Below are 20,779 nucleotides of genomic sequence, written 5' to 3'. Positions count from 1 at the left end.
TAGAGAGTAATTATAATGAATTATTAACGAAGTTGAAAACTAAGACATTTTATATTAGTGAGTGTGTTGTAATTAACTCTGGCAAATGATACCAAAATGAGTATTTTAGGTTTCCACTATTCTAGGCAAAAACCTGCAGGGACAAATCAATGTAATCATGCTTTCTTCCATAAAATAAAAGGAGGAATAAATCTCTGTTATTTCTCTAAAGTACAGTTTCTAATATATTTTGTTTAAAAAGAAAAACTGCCAAGGAAGAACCATCTCGATGATCGTATTTGTAGAGAAATGGTAACTTCCAGCCAATGATGTTAATGCTGATAGATAATGTCCTATGGATATTTCAGAAGACACCGTATTGATCCAGAGTCTGCTCATTTAACTAGAAGATAATAGTTTGGCTTCCCTGGGAGGATGAAACACTTAGAATTTGTAACTTTTCTCTAAATAAAAGCAATCTGCTTTTATCAACTGGAGAACAGGACAAGAGGGAAAGGGGTGGGGAGGACACACACAGTTCTTGCCAACAAGGCAACAAACAATGAGAACTAAAAATTTATTACATAATCAATAACATACTAGAATTTGTGCGAGAGCACAAGGAATTATTGTCTTCACTGTACTAACATACAGCAGTCCTCTGTATCTGTAGGGATGTGTTCCAAGAACCCCAGCGGATGCCCGAAACCAGGGGTGGTACCAAACCTTGTATATACTATGTTTTTACCTACATGTACATATATACCTATGATAAACTTGAACTTATAAATTAGGCATAGGAAGAGATCAACAATAACTAATAATAAAATAGAACAATTATAACAATATACATCCCATAATAAAAGTTAATGTGAATGTGGTCTCTCTCTCTCTCTTTGTATTGTAGTTACTCTTCTTATTTTGATATAAGATGATAAAATGCCTGTGTGATGAGATGAAGCGAGGGGAATGACATAGGCATTGTGACCAAGCATTAGATGACTCTTGACCTTCTGACCATACTTCAGAAGGAGGATCATCTGCTCCTGGACTTCTGTGGACTAGGGCAGGAAGGGGGGGAGGTGGAACTGAAACCAGAGAAAATGAAAGCAAAAATGCTGCTGGCAGGTGGGGACCGCTGTCTAGGGAAGGGAGCACAAAACCAAGACTATAGAATACTGGGAATACATCCTATCAGTGTGAGTTGGGGCCTTTTCCCAGTGACAGTTAAGCAAGTACTCCTGCCTCAGTTATGACTATTAGAGGAAAAGGTGCTAGTAAACCTGAAATCCTGATGAAGAAGGCAAGTTAGGAACTGAAATATTTTATCATCATTTCAAATATCTTAGTAAGATGCAACGTTGAGGCCAGAAACATGAACAGAAACACATCATGTCATATTTTTGCTTGCATTATATGTATAGTGCAAAGTATGCCTTTTATCAGAAATACTTATCTTCTGCGTCATCTGTCTGGCTCAGTCAGTTGAGCACACAACTCTTAATCTCAGGGTTCTGAGTTCAAGCCTCATGTTGGGTGTGGAGTCTACGTAAGAAAGAAGAAAGAAAGAAAGAAAGAAAGAAAGAAAGAAAGAAAGAAAGAAAGAAAGAAAGAAAGAAAGAAAGAAGGAAGGAAGGAAGGAAGGAAGGAAGGAAGGAAGGAAGGAAGGAAGGAAGGAAAGAAGAAAGAAAGAAAGAAAGAAAGAAAGAAAGAAAGAAAGAAAGAAAGAAAGGAAGAAAGAAAGAAAGAAAGAAACTTCTCTTCTTGCTATATACGTGTAACTGAATTCCCCTGGGTGGAAGGACAAGCAACATATTTAGCCAGTTATACAGACTCTCAAAGCACAATGTCTCAGGTACATTCGTTGAAGCAATAGCTGCCATTTTGGAGCTCCTCCTTCCCTAAGGACTTTTGTGCAGGTGAAATGGTTATTCAGAAATGGAAAGTTTTCTTTCCATGACTTTTCTCTTGAGGCACACAGACAGAGTTCAAGGACAATTTTCCAATGCACCCTGGTAAATGTTGACTGACAGAGTACCACCCAAAGTAAAGAGAACTTGCCTCAATCTTTTTGGTTTGACTTATATATACAGTTTGTTAAAATGTGTTCGATTTTCATACTTAACATTCCAGGTTTTAGCTTGCTAGGCCTTTCTACTCAATTCTATCTACAGATTTAAGGATACAGACTCACCGTCTTTGGAGAAGGACAGGGTGAATAAGCCACAGTCAGTTCTGTAGCAATAGACATAGGACTCCTCTCATGGGTATAAATGTGCTTGAGTTTGAATGATCAGTCACTTAGGCAACCCCTCCCCCCCATATAATCCAGTTACCATCTTCCCATATTACCCACAATGGCTTCACGATAGATTCTCAAATATACTCTGTAGCACTTACTTCATCTCCCAATCTAGCAACACCACCTGGAAGGAAATGGGAATAGCATAGTTCTGAATCCACATTTCTCTGTTCACCAACTATTCTAGAATACCAGTAGAAACAAACAGTAAGATTATTAATTATAGATTTAAAAGTATAGCTTTCTCTCTTTTTTTCTAAAATTAGGACAATTTCCCTTCTAAAATCTTCTGACTTCTTATTTTCTTAAAGATTATTATTATTGATGGCAACATTGAGACACTCCTACAAATTCTTTAGACCTCGGGAAATAATGGTGCAACTCCAATCAGATGAGGTAGGATGCAAGAATGCACAGGTATTTCATCCCTAAAGTGGTGCCATTGGGACCTCTGTAAGGTATACTACATGGCAACATTCCCTCAAGCCCATATAACAAGTTTCTGACTTAAAACCTACTCCAGGGAAGATATGTCTTCACTGCCCTCTCTGAGTTCATCTGTCTGCCATCTTCTCTCTTTAATGTCAATGAAGAGGAGGTCATAATGGGATAATGTTGGGACACTCTTTAGGAGGCATGCCTTGTAACTCTAAGATTAATTTTCCAAGAGGCAGAATTGCTCCCAGGTACGTAAGCCTAGACAATACCCAGGTGAATATGTTCAAATGTCTTAGGAAAAAAAATACACAAAACTTGAGGTCTGCCTCAGATGTTGAGTGACAGGTGAGCTGTGGTATCACCCATGTTGGGTGATCATGCTGATCCAGAATTGGGCCTAACGCGGGCCAATCTACTTTTTAAACCCCTCTACAAAACAAACACAAAAACACCACAGACTCTGTTCAGTTCTCTATTGCTGCTGTTTCTCACGTCATTGTTGAGAATTGATCATGTAGTCTAACGTACTTTCCATTACTGCTCTGGGCCTCAAGCTATACTGAGTTTACATTCATATTTGTAGTGGTCATCCTATGAGAACAATATAGCGCCAGGAGTTCTTAGTCTTCAGGGTCCTTGGCCTCAACCACACATGGTGCCAAGCCTGCCCTCCCTCCTAGCACTTATGTCCTTGGATTATGCTCAGGTCATGGCATTGAAGTTCTCTTTAGGGGTCATTAATATCTTCTTCCCACAACTTGAGTATTAGCCACCCTAGTTCACCCTAGTATGTTTCGCTAACTTTGAAACCCAGAGATTAGGAATTTGAGGTCTTGGTCTCTTACTTTCCAGAAGTTTCCTGGACCCCAGTTGCAAATTGGTTTTTTCTCCTCCATTATTAGTGTATCAAGTGGTATTAGGTTAAGATGTACGTCTATTAGGATGCAGAAGATTTAAGCACACTTTGTTCCAAGTATAATGGGTGAAACAGGACCTATACATAACTAGAAGGCCATACAGTGTGACTTCTATAAAAAAGATAGATGATTTGCTAAATTCTTCTTGACCAAGAATGTCAGAGTTATTATTCATTTTTATGTAAATTTGTATATGGTCACCTTTATATATACTTGTTATATTTAATTAATGTACTTATTTCAGTTTCCTTCTAAGAAGGAAGTAGTAGTTTGTGCAGTAGTATGACCCATATAGGCAAAGGTGAAGGACCAAACTAGAATAATGCTGAATTGAATAGAACTTGCCCCTGCACAGTCATACTGAGCTCCCCTTTGAATGTTCTAGGCTTTCTTTCCTCAAGCTTTATAAAGAACATACTGCCTACCTTATTTCAGTCACTCTTCCTCTCTCTCCCTTTGGCCTTGTTTACTCTCACTCATTCTGAAGATCTAAGCTGGACATCACCTTCTTTCCTAGAGTCAGGGAACATGATTTCATTTTTGCAATTGAATCTCTACTACCCAACATGTTATCTGGCACATGGTAAATGATAAATAATGTTGAATGAATTAATGATCTGCAAGATGGCAACCAGATACCCCCAAGTGACCCCAGCTGTGTCTACCCCAGATGAAACTCTCTCATCTTCCTCAAAACCCATTTTTCTTCCACACTTCTCAATCAAGAGACAAAATATTCTCCTTGTCACTCCGAACCAAAACCTTCCAATCACCTTTGGTATATCCTTCCCTTTCGTCACCTACTCCATTTACTTAAAAATGTCTGATTCTTCCTTTATGTTGTCTCTTGGATTCTGCCTTACTCCATTCTGACTGTGCCATTATGCCCTTATGATCCAGTATGTGAATTACTACAATCTTCTCTTAAATGGTCACCCCCGTTTCAAATTCCACCAACATGCCAAGATCTTAAATATCACTGCTAAACTCATTTTCCTAAAATACCACCTTCATTATGTCACTCATTTGTCTACTAAATCAGGAAAGAATGTCCTTATCTTTTTTAAGGACCTTCATAATTAGATCCATGCTAAGTCTTCAAATTACTCTCTACTCTAATCAAAGAAAATTTCTCACTGCCCCAATAGGCAGAGCATCTAGTCTCACTTCCCCTCCATATTGAAATATGAGTTACATACTACATATTTACCTTATGTTTTAATATGTATAATGGTTGCCCCAAATTATAATATGTATTATATGTATATGACACATTATCCAAGGCTAGGCTCAAATGCCAGTGCCTTCATGAAGATCTCTGTCACTAAATCATGTGAATCTCTTGGGTATCTCAGTCCCCTTATTAAGAAAAATAGTCACTTTCTGCCTCAATTTTTTTGCATTTAATTATAGATGGTCCTTAATGCTTTTCCAATTGCTACCTATGATCTAGGCATCGCTTCCTGATATCAGTGAGCATCTTTAATCACTAACACAATAGTGCACACAGTAGGTGTGCCACAGATTCTTGGAACTTTGTTAATTCAGTAAATACTCATTAGAGAAACCCCTATATACCAGGCACAGAGGATATAGCAGAAAAGAAAACAAAGCTTATCTTCTAATGGTGGGGATTGAAGATAGAAAAAGAAACAAAAACCTTTCAGGTAGTGGTGAGTACGTGGATTGCATATTAATACTGTCATATTTACATTAAATCACACTGCCTTACAAGTACAAATGGAAGCCTCTCGGATTCATATACTGTACTTGAAAATTTCTACCTCCTCTTAACGCTTACCCCCAAACCAGGCTCCGCTTCCAATGCTTTTAAAGCATGGATTAGTTCCTTATTTGTCCAAATAAACTTTAGCGAGACTTAATGTCTTCAAACCCAGAATTGAACTGAAATATTATTTTTAAGAATTAATTATAATTGAACATATGCCAAAGGTACATAAAGAAAAAAAGCGCTGGCATGCTATTCTGCCAGCATAGAAATAGATTTTGGACTCAATTCAGTTGCTAGTAAATTAATGTCCAAAAGCACACTGGAGCAAATGTGCACACGTTGGTAATCTCAGCAAAGAGGCCAGGATGCACATGGACACTAGATTTCATCTTCCCCTCCCCTCCAGAGAATTATCTCCTCTGTGGTCTCTATATGTTTACCAATCATGATCTCTGTGATGCTTCCTAAAGTCCATTCCTTTAAATAACTCTGTGTACGTGAATTAGGAGTGTGCAGTTTTATTGTTTTTCTCTGATAAGAGACATATTTTACCTCTTCCTATATAGTGAAAGCAAGGCACAATGTGTTCAGCTAATTTGTCTCCAAAAGGACCTGCAGTGTGATAGTCACTGAACTACCGGCATTTATCAGAAGAGTCATTGTTGTGTGTATAAATATGTTCACTGCATCTTATTAGGTCATGACTCTGTGCCAGGCATTGTGCTCAGCTCTGAGGATGCTGACCTCAAATGTTAAATGCTTGCTCGGGAGGAGTTCACAGTCTAGTGAGAATGGCAAAAGCACAAACGATCGACTCTGGGGTTGGCTGAGGCGAAAGGTACTAGAAATACAAAGAGCCTCACTTTCAAGGAATTTTAGAACTGAAAGAAACTCAGCATCACTGACTGCAGCCCACGGGAGAGAAAGGAGGTCCGCATATCCGGTTTGCTCCTAAAGGGCAGCTGGAAGCCAGGTCTCCTGAGACCAGGAAGATGCTCACTGTGCTCCCAGGTCCTCAACCAGCCATTTGCTGAAAGCTCCGTTTATTTTCTAAATCAGGTGGTTTGCACAATCAACGAATTAGTTTAAATGTATAAAGCAAGCTTTAAATTGCATCAAAATAGTAACAAATTAGTTTTAGTTAATATCTCACAAAGCGTGATGATAAATATTGTTGCCTGATACGTGAGATGCATTACACTTTTTGTTACTCTTGTCTAATTTCCTGACTCCTTCCACTGTTGTGGATTATGCAATTTATTAAATTAACTTCAGGGTTTAGTTCGTACTGAACCATCGCCAAATTCTGTGATGGAGGGAAAGATATAGGAGTGGCTGTATATAAAACCGTGGTTGGTAAAGCAAACGATTGTTCTTTGGTCATGAAAAAAATGCACACTCTTCTGGTGTGACCCAAATACACAAGATTCTTTTCCTATGAGTTTTATGTTCTCAGCCTTTTTCTGCATATATATTGCATGTGTTAGGTTTTTTCTTTTATAATTGCCTATATTATCCAAAACGCTGTTTGTATGCGAGTGACTCAAATATCGGTGCATAGGCATCGATAGTGTGTGTTTCCAAGATCCAGCTTTACAAGTTCATCAGGAGTTTGTGTTATGTTTTGCGAGAAAGTCAGGAATAATTGGTCTTTCTTAAAGATAACTATTGCAATATTGCGTCGGATTTATTAAAGCAATTTTGCTAATGCTTCTTTTCAGAAAGCACTGATGCTTTCTGATACATTCTACGCTTACCTTTTAATGAAGACTATTTTAAGATGATTGTTTCAGATTTTAGCCACTTAGCCTCTTATGCAGTCTGAAGGTATATGCAACACTTCAAAAAAGCCACACAAAAATAAGTGTATGTTTAGTAGCAATCACATCAGAAAGAATAGAAAAACATTGTAAAGTGAAGGAAGAATGTCACTTATTCAGGAAATGCAAATATTTCTTAACAAATAGTAGTAATTTTCATATTTAAAAAGAAATGGTACTTTAAAAAATAACGATGTGTTCCAAAGAATGTTCTGAAGAACATAAACTGAAACTACAGAAATTAGTTTAATATTCTATTAATTCAAATCAAGTGTCATCTTCTTGTGAAATATCCAGATAACGGGGGTAATTTAAAGGACATTTTTAATCACCTGGGGAATTTTCTCAATCTTCCACCTCAATATTCTATTTCACTTTGCAGATTAGTCTTTCAAAAAAAGAAAAAAAACCCAGAACTATTTCCTCCTATCACTCCTTTTGGGTCATTTTCAGTTCCCTGTGGGAGCTATAAGATTAAAGGTATGTAGAATGTCCAAGGAGATCCCAACTTTTAAATAAATCTGATTTCCAGATGATTTCCTGTTTTAATCAGGTAATTACCATATCAAACCTTGAATTCTGTTTCCCCCGGACCCTGGAAAATGGAGTCTGGAACAATTACCTTCTACATGTCATCTCTATATTGTTTCAATAAGCTAAAGTTTCCCTAAACACGGTCAGCAAGAGTATTGGTAAAACTGTTCTTTTTTTTAACTCATTCATTCTAAGTTTAAAGTCCTCCATTTATAAAAACCTTAAGACACTTGCTCTCCACATCTCCTCTCTGTTCAGTGGGACAGAACGCAGTCATTCTGAAGCCACAGGCACATCTGTAACCGTATAAGCCATATGATTCTAAGTGTATTCTTCAGAAAGTAATATTTGAAGAGTAAAAAAAAAAAAAATCATAGTTTATCTGACCTGCATATAAAACCATTCAAGTATACTACATTTATCATATTAAAAATGCATCATTAAAATTTAAAAGCAGGTGCAGTTGCTCAATAAGCTGATGGTATAGTCTGAAGACTCCAGTCAAGATTGTATTGTTGAATTCCCAGTTGGATAAAAGAGAAAGAGAGAGAGTGAGGGAGTTGGAATGACCTTGCACCAAGGTGGTAGGGCCCTAAGACACGGCGCCGTAGGCTGTGGTTGAGCTCCCCTCCGAGGATCTTTACTGCACTGCAGTCTGACCGCGGAGAATGAAAGTGTCCCTCTACACGGAGGAGCTTCAAATCGCTTCACCCCAGAGCCGAAACCTCTGTGAGTCTCCACAGGCGTGTGAACGTGAGCACATATTTATATTTATGGGGTGAATTTATGGGCTGTTTGCCTGCGTGCCCCAATGACTCAACGCTTGTCAGAGAACATGCTGTAGAAAATGGCATAAAGAAATTTAACGAGAAAAAAACTAGTGGAAGAAAATTTAACCTTCGTAAGAGTCATGTCAATCTAGAAACTATTAAATGATCACCTTTATTACTGGTTGGTGATTCACCTCACATCATCTTGGGAAGACCTAGACAAGATTCCTGAAATCTATTAATTAGTTTCCTCTGGCAAATATTAACTCGGCAAAATCCTATTCTTTCATTAAATATGTTTAGAATTTTAGATTGAAATATCTAAATCTGTATACCTATTCCCTGATTAGATAAATCTAACTTGTAAGATCTTTTTAAAAAAATATAATTTAACGGCAAACTTACTTGATGTTTTTCTATAATTATTTTTAAATGAATCATGCACATCTAAATTTACTACAGTTAACATTTCTACTCATCGGTAACAAAAACAACACGAATAATGATGCATACAATTTTCACCTAAAATATTGTGCAGAGGGGATGGCCACAGAGTAGAAATTAAAAAGAGAGAGATAAAAGAAAAATAACAATTGCCTTCTCACTCCTCAGTACATTCTTTTTAAGGTGGTGGCCGTGACATAAAATTAGTTGGTATATCTGTATGGGGTCTTGGAACTTTCTTTGGCAGATATTTTAAGTATTTTGTGGGAAAAAATGCATCATTCTTCCACCTGTAATATAAATACCATGGTATATAAGTACAATCTGTAAACCGGAAAAAAATAAATTTGCTTACATTTTTTTTTTGCAGTAGTAAAACCTCTTTCGCTCTCGATGACTATCCTTGATTATTAAAAATAAGGAAACAAAGAAAGACAAACAAGGAAGACATATCAAAATATTTCAGTTACCATGCTAACCAAACGGTCAGAAATGTTTCTCACTTTAAATCAGTCTATCTTTAGAATCTAGAATACTACAATAGTCTTTCAGGGGCAAAAGCCTTAAAAATCTAAAACCCTTAGACATTATCCAAAATAAGCCTTCTATTTTCCCAGGTAACCTAATACTGTTTTCTTAATTTGTTGTTTTAGTTTTTAGTGCTTTAGGAACTGCTTCCCTTCCTTCTCATCTATCATATTTTCTTGATCTTTTCACATTCCTGTTCTTCTGGTTATACTCTGTAAGTAATTATTCACTTGCCTTTATAAGCTGATCAATAACCCACTGTGAGATAATTTACAGGTCTCGTGAAATATCTATCCATGTGTATACTTTTTTAATGTAATAGATTTAAGAGATATGCAGCTTGAAAGATAATCTTCAGCAGAAGCATTTTATATTAAACATTAGCCCTGCTTGCTTTCTAACACTGGACACCCCGACATTGACCTGAACACCATTTTCTCTCCCACCAACTTTATACCCATCTCTACATACATCACAAATGCTAAATTGTTTGCCAGTTGTGCTCTCAAAAAATCACGTGGGTTTCATAAAATCTGCAGTTTTTTGAAAAGGCAAATGTATCGCCAAGTGTGGAAAGTTAGGAGGAAATTGATCATTTTGTTCCGGTGAGATATTTGGTTGATTATTGTACTTTGCCAGGAGGGATTACATTCTGAAAGGTTCATAATAATTGGTGACTACTAATCTTTACCCACTTGGACAGATTATTTCACCAAGAAAGGACACGATTTTTACAAAAGGAGAATGAGTGGAAGGAACTAAGTATCCATTCACTGACTTACCTTTGCTTGTTCATTTAACAGATTCCCGTTTAGCATGTTCTAAGTGTCTGGCACTGCGACTGCTTATTGCCATACATAATCCCAGCAGGTAAGAGACGCCTGGAAATTTTCAATTGGGATTTTGAAGTAAACTTTTAAAAGGCACTATTTACAGAGATGTGGGCAAGGTTAAAAAAACAACAACAATGGATTTTTCAAGGCTCCAAGATTAGAAACTGTTGGAATTCAGTAACCCATTAATCTCACCATTAGTTTTGGAGGAACAACAGAAAAAAGCAAAATGTGGGGGGCCTGGGTGGCTCAGTTGGTTAAGCGTCTGCCTTTGGCTCAGGTCATGATCCCAGGGTCCTGGGATCGAGCTCCGCATTGGGCTCCCTTCTCAGTGGGAAGCCTGCTTCTCCCTCTCCCACTCCCCTTGCTTGTGCTCCTCTCACTGTCTCTCTCTGTCAAATAAATAAATAAAATCTTCAAAAAAAAAAAGAAAAGAAAAAACCAAAATGGTATAACTGGGGTCTGGGTAGAACAGTAGCCATGAGCGCATGACGCCTCCACGTTGGAGCTGTGGTCTACAACCCCAGTAGCAAGGAAGGGAGGGCACCGAACTTCCTCTCCTGCCTTCCACCTCCTGCCCATGCTTCCCACAGGCCGGACCCAGAGAGCCCAGGTGATGCAGTCCACACAGGTCAGCCTTCAAGGGCACAGGGCACCACGTAAGACAGAAAATAGAGGGAAGGAGCTGGCAACTGAGAACAGCCAGCATGGTGCTGAAGATAGGACGGGAATAATACAATACGGATTGACCAGATAGTTGGATATGTAAATAAATATAAGCGTGTAATTTCCAGAGTGTGTGAAAGTGCTATATTGGAAGAAATTTCTTAGTAATGGCACAAAGCGGGCAAGAATTCATTTCCACTGATTGGGTCTGTGTGAGTTTCACAGAGAATCAGAGCGACCAGACCCTGGGGCACACTGATTTGGGTTGTTTTAACAGGCACAGCAGATGAATGAGCTGCAGTGTCCTGTCATGAGGGTGAAATTACAAATAGCCAAATTTAACAATAAAAAATAAGGTGGAGGGGTACCTGGGTGGCTTAGTCAGTTAAGTGTCTGACCCTTGATTTTGGCTCAGGTCATGATCTCAGGGTTGTGAGATCCATCCCTGCGCCGGGCTTCATGCTGGGGATGGAGCCCACTTAAGATTCTCTGTCTCTCTTCTTCCTCTGCCCCTCCCCTTGGCTTGCATGCTCTTTCTCTGTCTAAAAGAAATTAAAAAATAAAAAATAAAAAAAATAATGTGGACCAATATAAAAGCGTACACTCTAGACCCTTTAAAAGCACATCATTATTTCTTCACTCAAAAATTTTGAAAGATTTCTACATGCCAGGTCCTGTCGTTCTAGGTTCTCACAACATCTAAAATCTTGTTAAAGTTGCCAGTAGGTTGAGGGTGGGAAGGATGCTCTAGGAACATGCAGTAACGGCACTGGATCTGTTACCCAGGTATCAGAGATGTCGTCTGTCAAGCAGTGACGACAAATTAAGATCCAAGGGATGACTGGAAATTACCTAGTTAAAGAAGGAGGGGAAGATTTCCAGGGAGAAATCTGTCAAGGTACGGAGGTGAGCGAGATCACTGCATCCTTTTAATATATTTATTTGAGAGCGAGAGAGAAAGCACAAGCAGGGGGAGCAGCAGAGGGAGTGGGAGAAGCAGGCTCCCCACGGAGCAGGGGATCATGACCTGAGCTAAAGGGAGTCACTTAACCGACCGAGCCACCCAGGTGCCCCGAGATCACTGCATCCTCAGAAAACTCAAGAGTTCGGATTGAAGGGATGTCAGACGTCCATAAAAAATGTGCACATTTTTTGAGCATTTACTGTGTACCAGACACTTTGGCTGTGTCCCACCTAATTTTTAAAACAGTGCCATGAGGTGGTGCTACCGTTGTCTGGAGGGTGCTGAACAACCAAGAGGTTGAATCATACTCGTAGTAAGACTCCGAGAAGCGAGGTGATCAATTTTGAGTGTTGGAAATGTTCCTCTAACAGCAACACAGGGAGGGCATCCGCGGAGGGTCAGACTGGATACTGGGAGACAGATTAGGAGGCCATTGCCTTAGAGGAGGTGATATTTGGTAAGGACTTAGACGAAGGCAGTCTGGCTTATGTAATGTAGAAGAAAAGAGATGTGGCAGGTATCACTGAGCTACAACCATGGGATATGGTCATGTCAGAAGAAGAGGAGGCAGAAACGAGAACTCTAAGGAGAACACAAGTCTCAGGCTTGTTTAAGAGCAAAGCAATATCATTAACCCATACATAAAATAAAGAAGGAACAAGTTCTAAAAAAGGAAACTGAGCACCTCTAGAACATGCCAAGGGACACTTGCAGGACATGAAGTTTGAGATGTCCGGGAACAGTAGGAGCGATATAACAATACAGCATTGGAAAGCCAGCCTGAAGCTGCAGATGGGAGAGCTACCAGCATCCGTGAAGCTCTCGCTTGATGAGAGGGGATGAAATTCCTGAGGGAAACAGTATCACATCACAAGTCAAGAAGCCTGGAGAACACCAGTATTGAAGTAAGTGGAGGAAGCAAAACAGAAAAGTGCTAGAGACAGGAGGAGGGGCTGGTTGTATTGTTCTCCCTGGTGTTTAACAAAAACAGAAATTCAAAAAGCAGAAAGAAGCATCATCCCATATCATAGATGGGATCAGGAGAGAGTCTTTGAGCTTTGGAGATTTGGGAGTCATTGACAAAGTTTGTGTCCCACACAAGGCCACCGATCTCCAATATACCGCCAACATAGGAGCACATCCCTGTTCCTTACCTGTGAAAGCAAGTTCCAAAATCATGGGCAACCTTCTGGGGTCTCCTGAATCTTCTGAATCTGGCTCTACACCTCAGAGCAGTAGGGAACCCCTAGACTGGACAACATTTATGATAACATAAGCAAGTAGGGTAGGATCAAGGCAAAGTGGTGAAGAGGGGAAGTGGCGGTAATCTGCAGGGCTGCTAATCACATTCCAGTGAAGATAAATAATCAACTCTCAAAATCTTAAGTCGTGAGGGGCTGCGCATGCCCAGATTAAAGTTCAAAGCAGATTTGGGGGAAAAGCCTTCAGGGACACCCCGGTCCTAAATTGAAACGGCCGGCTCCATTCCTTAACTCCTCAAGTTCTGCTCTTGTACGCAAAATTCTACAAACTGCCAACTTTGAAAGTTTCCCTCATTTAAAGGTGAGTCATCACTATAAAAGGACCAGCATGGAAGCAGGCAAAAATCATTCACTTAAAAAAAACCCATGTAATTTTTATTACAAATAAAAGTCACAGGGAGATTACATATGGCCAATGAAATAAGCCAGGGAGCAAAAGAACACTTCAAACCACCCTGCTTCTTCATGATTTCAGCAAAATTAAATAGGCAACAAAGAGTACTGGTCTAGTACATGGACTTCCGTCCAGACTGTGTGGGTTCCACCCTAGTGTTTCAGTTTTGGCTGGGTGACCTGGCAAGTTGCTTATCATTTCTGTTTCAGTGTCTTTACGGGCAAAATGAAGAAGACAGTAATTATACCTTTTTCGTAGGTTCTTGAAGAGAAAGAAATGATTTTAAAGCACACGATTAAAATGATAATTAAAGTGCAGAGGGCAATACTTGGTAAATACTAAGTACAATTTAAGTACATTTACTTTGAAATGAAAGCTCAAAAGAAAAATAAAGACTAAAAAATAGATTTTATGACAACAAAAGGCAAAAACGGGGAAATGGGATTTAGGAAAGGAATACATATATATTTTAAAGATTTTATTATTTATTTGACAGAGAGAGAGACAGCAAGAGAGGGAACACAAGCAGGGGGAGTGGGAGAGGGAGAAGCAGGCTCCCAGAGGAGCAGGGAGCCCAATGCCGGGCTCGATCCCAGAACGCCGGGATCACGCCCTGAGCCGAAGGCAGACGCTTAACAACTGAGCCCCCCATGCACCCCAGGAAAGAAATATTTTTTAAAAAGGAAATAAACCATTGCAGAAATTACAAGCTGGCATGGAAAGTGCATAAATGTGGAAAACAGGTAAGGTTGACCCTCATGGGCATTAGAGATCATTTTTAAAAATCAAATGAATGTTTTGAATTTGTTAAATGTTAAAGGCATTTAAGATTTCTTTCATGTTATGTATATGCAGTTATGGGAAAATCATATGCTTCAGATCTTTTCACATTTCTTCAGAGTATTACTTTAAATGCACACTTGGAGGCCTTTCTTTTCAATGTTAATAAGCTCTTTTCCTGAACCTCCATCACTAAAATGAAGGAAGAGGAGAGCCAAGTCATAATCAATCAGTGGAGACACTAAATCATCACATTTTTAGGTCAAAGCTTTCTCTTTTTCATCAATGGCAGCTTATTAATATGTTTAATTTTAACTTTACCTTTTCAATATAGATTTAAGAAATAAATGAAATTAGTAGATTTCAGCTCAACGCAATGTTTCTGATTAGTAAAAGGCATTTCTAAGCTAAAGAAAACACTTTCTGTCTGGAAGAACACAACTGTCTTGAATGCAATTTATTTGTTATTTTTACAACATCTCATAATGTGATGTCATGTATTTTATTGATAACATCTTATTTTGAGTTTTGCTTGAAAGGATTATCTATTAATTATTAAAGTGGGTAATAAAATTTTTAAAAAGGTTATTTTCCCCTGTTCTTTATCCCATTTTTTACACCTATCTTTTTTTCACATGCACATTTTAATACGGAGCATTGTTTTGTTTGTACTTTCCTATGACATTATATAGTTAGTCTTAAACTCATGTCTGAGTTTAAGAATTTTAAAAGACCATTCAGCTAGTTTCAATTTATTAAAAATGAGATGCTCTAGTTTTTAAGCATTCTTCTTTAAAAATTGAACAATGGAAAGCCATCTATAACAAAAATATCCTTATTTTGGAAATAGACCATGACCGTCACTCATCGATAATGTGACATACTCTGCTTCTTAATGTGTGGTGTGTGTTTGCGTGTGTACGCACACATACACGCTCGAAATTTAAAAACAACTGGGACACCAAAGTGATTTTTGTCAAAAATATCTTTGAAAAAATTTGGAGTCTTTTAGCCACCAAAAGAGAATTCACTGCTTTTCTATAAATCATACTAAGTACCACATAAATTAAGTTAAACATGTCACCTGATTTTCAATATAATTAAGAAAAAATAAAGATACAAAACACATAAACTCTAGAACATCAAGTGAATGAATAACAACATCGAGTGTAAATAATGTTGATGAGGTTAGCATACTCAGGCTGCAAATAAAGAGAAGTTGTATATACTTAAAAAGGGTCAACCATGGATGAAGATTTTCTGGAGGAGGTAAGTTTGTTGGAGTTATGTGAATAAAAGACAGGGCAGACATCCTAGATCCTTTCTTCTTTCAGGCTTGTATTTGAATCCATGTGAGTAGGTAAGATCACCCAGGCAGAGCGCGAATTGAGGGTAAGTTGAGAAGTGTGAATTGGAAGCACAAGGGGCCAATGAAGCAATGCAGGGGAGAGAGATTTTTTTTAAAAAAAAATGGATGACACAGACACTAGAGAAGTTAAGGAGGAATAACTGATGAAACAGGGCAAAAACTGGGAAGAAGCAGTACCTTGAAGGGATAATGCTGGGGCAAAAAGTGCTTGGAACAAAGGGAAACATATTTAAAGAGGAAGCAGTGTTCAACCTGTCTATGCTACAGAAAGTTCAAGGAGAGAAATTCTCCCACTATTGGATAATTTGGAGGACACTGGTGATCTTTACCAAAGAAAAGAGAATTGGTGGTGTTAGAAGTCAGACTGCAGGGTGATCAGCTCTGGTGATTACTGGTGAATAAAACAGAGACAGCTATTACAAACTACCCCCCTAGAGATCTGGCTACAAATGGAAGGAAATGACCTGGGTATGAGAATAGGTTAGATGATCTTGGGGTAAATATAGGGTTGTAAGAATGGTAATAACACATTATTGTTTTAACATCCTCGCAGTCTTCTCAACATGTTAGGAAGTAAATGTGCCCTTTCCAATCAAAATCCTGGTCCTTGAGCTACATGGAGTCCACTCTTGCCCCCAGCCCAGATATGCTAGAGCGGGTCACCCGGCTTTAATGGTATATGTTTTCTCTCCTACTTTGGCTTCTTTGCTTTTGCTGCTGAGTGGTGTCACCAGCTGCTTTTCCTTTAAATGCATCACATAATTTAGGTCATTGGGTCTTCCTCTTCCTCCCTCGTGATGTGTGCTCTCTTCTTCCATGTGTTTAATTTCTGCTTTAATAGCATCTTTCTGAAGCAGAGGAAACAATTTTTAGCCTGTATTCTATTTCTATTGCATGGACAGAGTAGCTGGAATTTTTTCCTGATACTAGTACATTATTTAATTTTTAATTTTATTTTAATTCATTTACAGTTAACATACAGTGTAATATTGGATTCAGGTGTATGGTATAGTGATTCAACTCTATACATTACTCAGTGCTCATCGTGGTACGTGCACTCTTAATCCCCATCAGATTTTTCGCTCATCCCCCTACTCACCTCTCCTCTGGTAACCATCAGTTTGCTCTCTATAGTTAAGGGTCTGTTTTTTGGTTTGTGTCTTTTTCCCCTTTGTTTGTGTGTTTTGTTTCTTAAATTCCACATATGTGAGATCATAAGGTATTTGTCTTTCTCTGACTTACTTCGTTTAGCATTATACTCTAGATCCATTTATGTTGTTGCAAAAGGCAAGATTTCGTTCTTTTTATGGCTGAGTAATATTCCATTTTATATATGGAAATAATATTCCATTTTATATTATGGAAGCAACCCAAGTGTCTATTGATAATGGATAATTCATTATCCATTCATCTATCGATGGACATTTGGCTATTGTAAATAATGCAATAAACATAGGGATGCATATATCTTTTCAAATTAGTGTTTCTGTATTCTTTGGGTAAATACCCTGTAATGGAATTACTGGATCATATGGTAATTCTATTTTTAATTTTTTGAGGAATCTCCATACTGCTTTTCACTGTGGCTACACCTGTTGGCATTCCCACCAACAGTGCATGAGTGTTCATTTTCTCCACTTCCTCACCAACATTTACTGTCTCTTGTGTTTGATTTTAGCCATTCTGACAGTGTGAGGTGATCTCTCATTGTGGCTTTGATTTGCATTTCCCTGATGATGAGTGATGTTGAGCATCTTTTCATGTTTCTGTTGGCCCTATGTATGTCTTCTTTAAAAATGTCTGTTCATGTCTTCTGCCCATTTTTAAACTGGATTATTTGGGGTTTTATTGGTGTTGAGTTGTATAAGTTCTTTATATATTATGGATACTAACCCTTTATCAGCTATGCCATTTGCAAATATCCTCTTCCATGCAGTAGGTTATCTTTTAGTTTTGTTGATTGTTTACCATGCTGTACAGAAGCTTTTTAGTTTGATGTAGTCTCAATAGTTTATTTTTATTTTGTTTCCCTTGCCTCAGGAGACATATCTAGGAAAATGTTGCTACAGCCCATGTCAGGGAAATTACTGCCTGTGCTCTCTTTTAGGACTGTTATGGTTTGAGGTCTCACATTTAGGTTCTTAACCCATTTTGAGTTTGTTTTTGTGTGTGGTGTAAGAAAGTGGTCTAGATTCATTCTTGTGCATGGAGCTGTCTAGTCTTCCCAACACCTTTTGCTGAAAAGACAGTTTTTTTCCCCTTGCATATTCTTGCCTACTTCATCAAAGATTAATTGGCCATATAATTGTGGGTTTATTCCTGATCTCTCTATTCTGTTCTATTGATCTATGTGTCTATTTTTGTACCAGTACCATACCATTTTGATTTGTATGGCTTTGTAGTATATCTTGAAATCTGGGATTGTGATACCTCCAGTTTTGTTCTTCTTTTTGAGGATTGCTTTGTCTATTCAGGGTCTTTTGTGTTTCCATACAAATTTTAGATTATTTCTTATTCTTCTGTGGAAAATGTTGTTGGTATTTTGATAGTGATTGCATTGAATCTGTAGATTGCTTTAGGTAATTTGGACATTTTAACAATATCTTTTCTCCCAATCCATGAGCATAGAATATATTTCCATTTGTTTGTGTAATCTTCAATCTCTTTCATCAGTGTTTTCCGAGTATAGGCCTTTCATCTCCTTGGTTTATTCTTAGGTATTTTATTATTTTTGGTGTAATTGTAAATGGGATTGTTTTCTTAATTTCCCTTTCTACTATTTTATTATTAGAGTATAGAAATGCAACAGATTTATGTTTATTGTATTATTTAGTTATAGTAGATTTTTGGTGGAGTCTTCAGACTTTTCTATATATAGTATGTCATATGCAAATAGTTTTACTTCTTGCCTACCAATTTGGATGCTTTTTATTTCCTTTTTTTATCTGATTGCTGTGGCTAGCATTTCCAGTACTGTGTTGAATAAAAGTGGTGAGAGTGGACATCCTTGTCTTGGTCCTGATATTAGGAGAAAAGCTATCAGTTTTTCCCCATTGAGGATGTTATTAGCTGTGGATTTTTCATAAACGGGCCTTATTATGTTGAGTTCTATTCCCTCTAAACCTACTTTGTTGACAGTTTTTATCATGAATGGATGTTGTACTTCGTCAAATGCTTTTTCTGCATCTATTGAAATGATCATATGCCTTTTATCCTTTCTCTTGTTGATTTGATGTATCACATTAATTGATTTGTAAGCTGAACTACACTTGCATCCCAGGAATAAATCTCACTTCAGAATGGTGATTCTCTTAATGTATTGTTGGATTTGGTTTGCTAATATTTTTTTGAGGATTTTTACATCTATGTTCACCACAGTTATTGGCCTGTCATTCTCTTTTTTTGTGGTGTCTTTATCTGGTTTGGGTATCAGGTTAATGTTGGCCTCATAGAAGGAATTTAGAATCTTTCCTTCCTCTTCTATTTTTTGAAAGAGCTTAAGAATAGCTGCTATTTCTTCTTTTGTTAGATTACACCTGTAAAGACTTCTGGTCCTGGACTTTCATTTTTTAGGAATTTTTTGATTACTGATTCAATTTAATTGCTGGTAATTGGCCTATTTCTTCCTGATTTAGTTTTGGGATGTTACGTGTTTTTAGAAATTTATCTATTATTATCTATTATCTATTCTTCTAGGCTGTCCAATTTGATGCCAAATAATTTTCATGGTATTCTTTTACAATTCTTTATATTTCTGTGATGTCAGTTGTTATTTCTCTTTTCCATTTTCTGATTTTATTTGAGTCCTTTTTTTTTTCTTAATGATTCTGGTTAAAGGATTATCAATTTTGTTGATCTTTTCAAAGAATCAGCTCCTGGTTTCATTGATCTGTTCTATTGTGATTTGGGGTTTTTATTTTGTTTTGTTTTTGCTTTTTTAGTTTCTATTTCATTTATTTCTGCTCTAATATTTATTATTTCCTTCCTTCTACTGGTTTTGGGTTTTGTTTGTTCTTCTTTTTCTAGCTCCTTAGGTATAACGTTAGGCTGCTTATTTGAAATTTTTCTTGTTTCTTGAGATAGGCCTCTATTGCTATAAATTTCCCTTTTAAAACAACTTTTGTTGCATCCCCCAAATTTTGGACAATTGTGTTTTCATTTTCATTTGTCTCCATGTATTTTTTTATTTCCTCTTTGATTTCTTGGTTGACCCATCCATTGTTTAGCAGCATGTTATTTAACCTCCATGTATTTGTGCTCTTTCTGGATGCTTTCTTGTGGTTGAGTTCTAGTTTCATAGCATTGTGGTTGAAAAAGATGCATGGTATGACTTTAATCTTTTTGAATTTGTTGAGACTTGTTTTGTGGTCTATGATGTGATCTATTCTAGAGAATGTTCCATGTGCACCTGAAAAAATGTGTATTCTGCTGTTTTAGGATGAAATATTCTCAATATACCTGTTAGATCCATCTGGTCCAGTGCATGACTCAAAGCCCATGTTTCCTTGTTGAATTTCTGTTGGATGACCTATCTGTTGGTGTAAGTGGGGTATGAAAGTCCCCTACTATTATTGTATTACTATTGATTAATTCCTTTACATTTGTTATTAGCTGCTTTATGTATTTCAGTGCTCCCATGGTGAGTGCATAAAAATTCATAATTGTTATATCTTCCTGTTTGTTCCCTTTATGATTACATAATGTCCTTCTTTGTCTCTTATTACAATCTTTGTTTTAAAGTTTATTTAAAGTTTATTTTGTCTGATATAAGTATTGCTACCTCGGGTTTCTTTTCACTTCCATTTGCATGATAAATGCTTTTCCATCCCTTTGGATGGAAAATCTGCATGTGCTTTAGATTTGAAATGAGTCTCTTTTAGGCAGCATATAAGTGGGTCTTGCTTTTTTATCCATTCTGTCGTGCTGTGCTGTGTCTTTTGATTGGAGTGTTTAGTCCATTTTCATTCAAAGTAATTATTGATAGGTATGTTTTTATTGGCATTCTGTTATTTGTTTTATGTTTGTTTTTGTAGTTCTTCTCTGTTCT

Source organism: Ursus arctos, unplaced genomic scaffold, assembly GCF_023065955.2.
Source record: "Ursus arctos isolate Adak ecotype North America unplaced genomic scaffold, UrsArc2.0 scaffold_10, whole genome shotgun sequence".
Taxonomy (NCBI): Eukaryota; Metazoa; Chordata; class Mammalia; order Carnivora; family Ursidae; genus Ursus; species Ursus arctos.
This window is presented reverse-complemented; position numbering follows the sequence as displayed.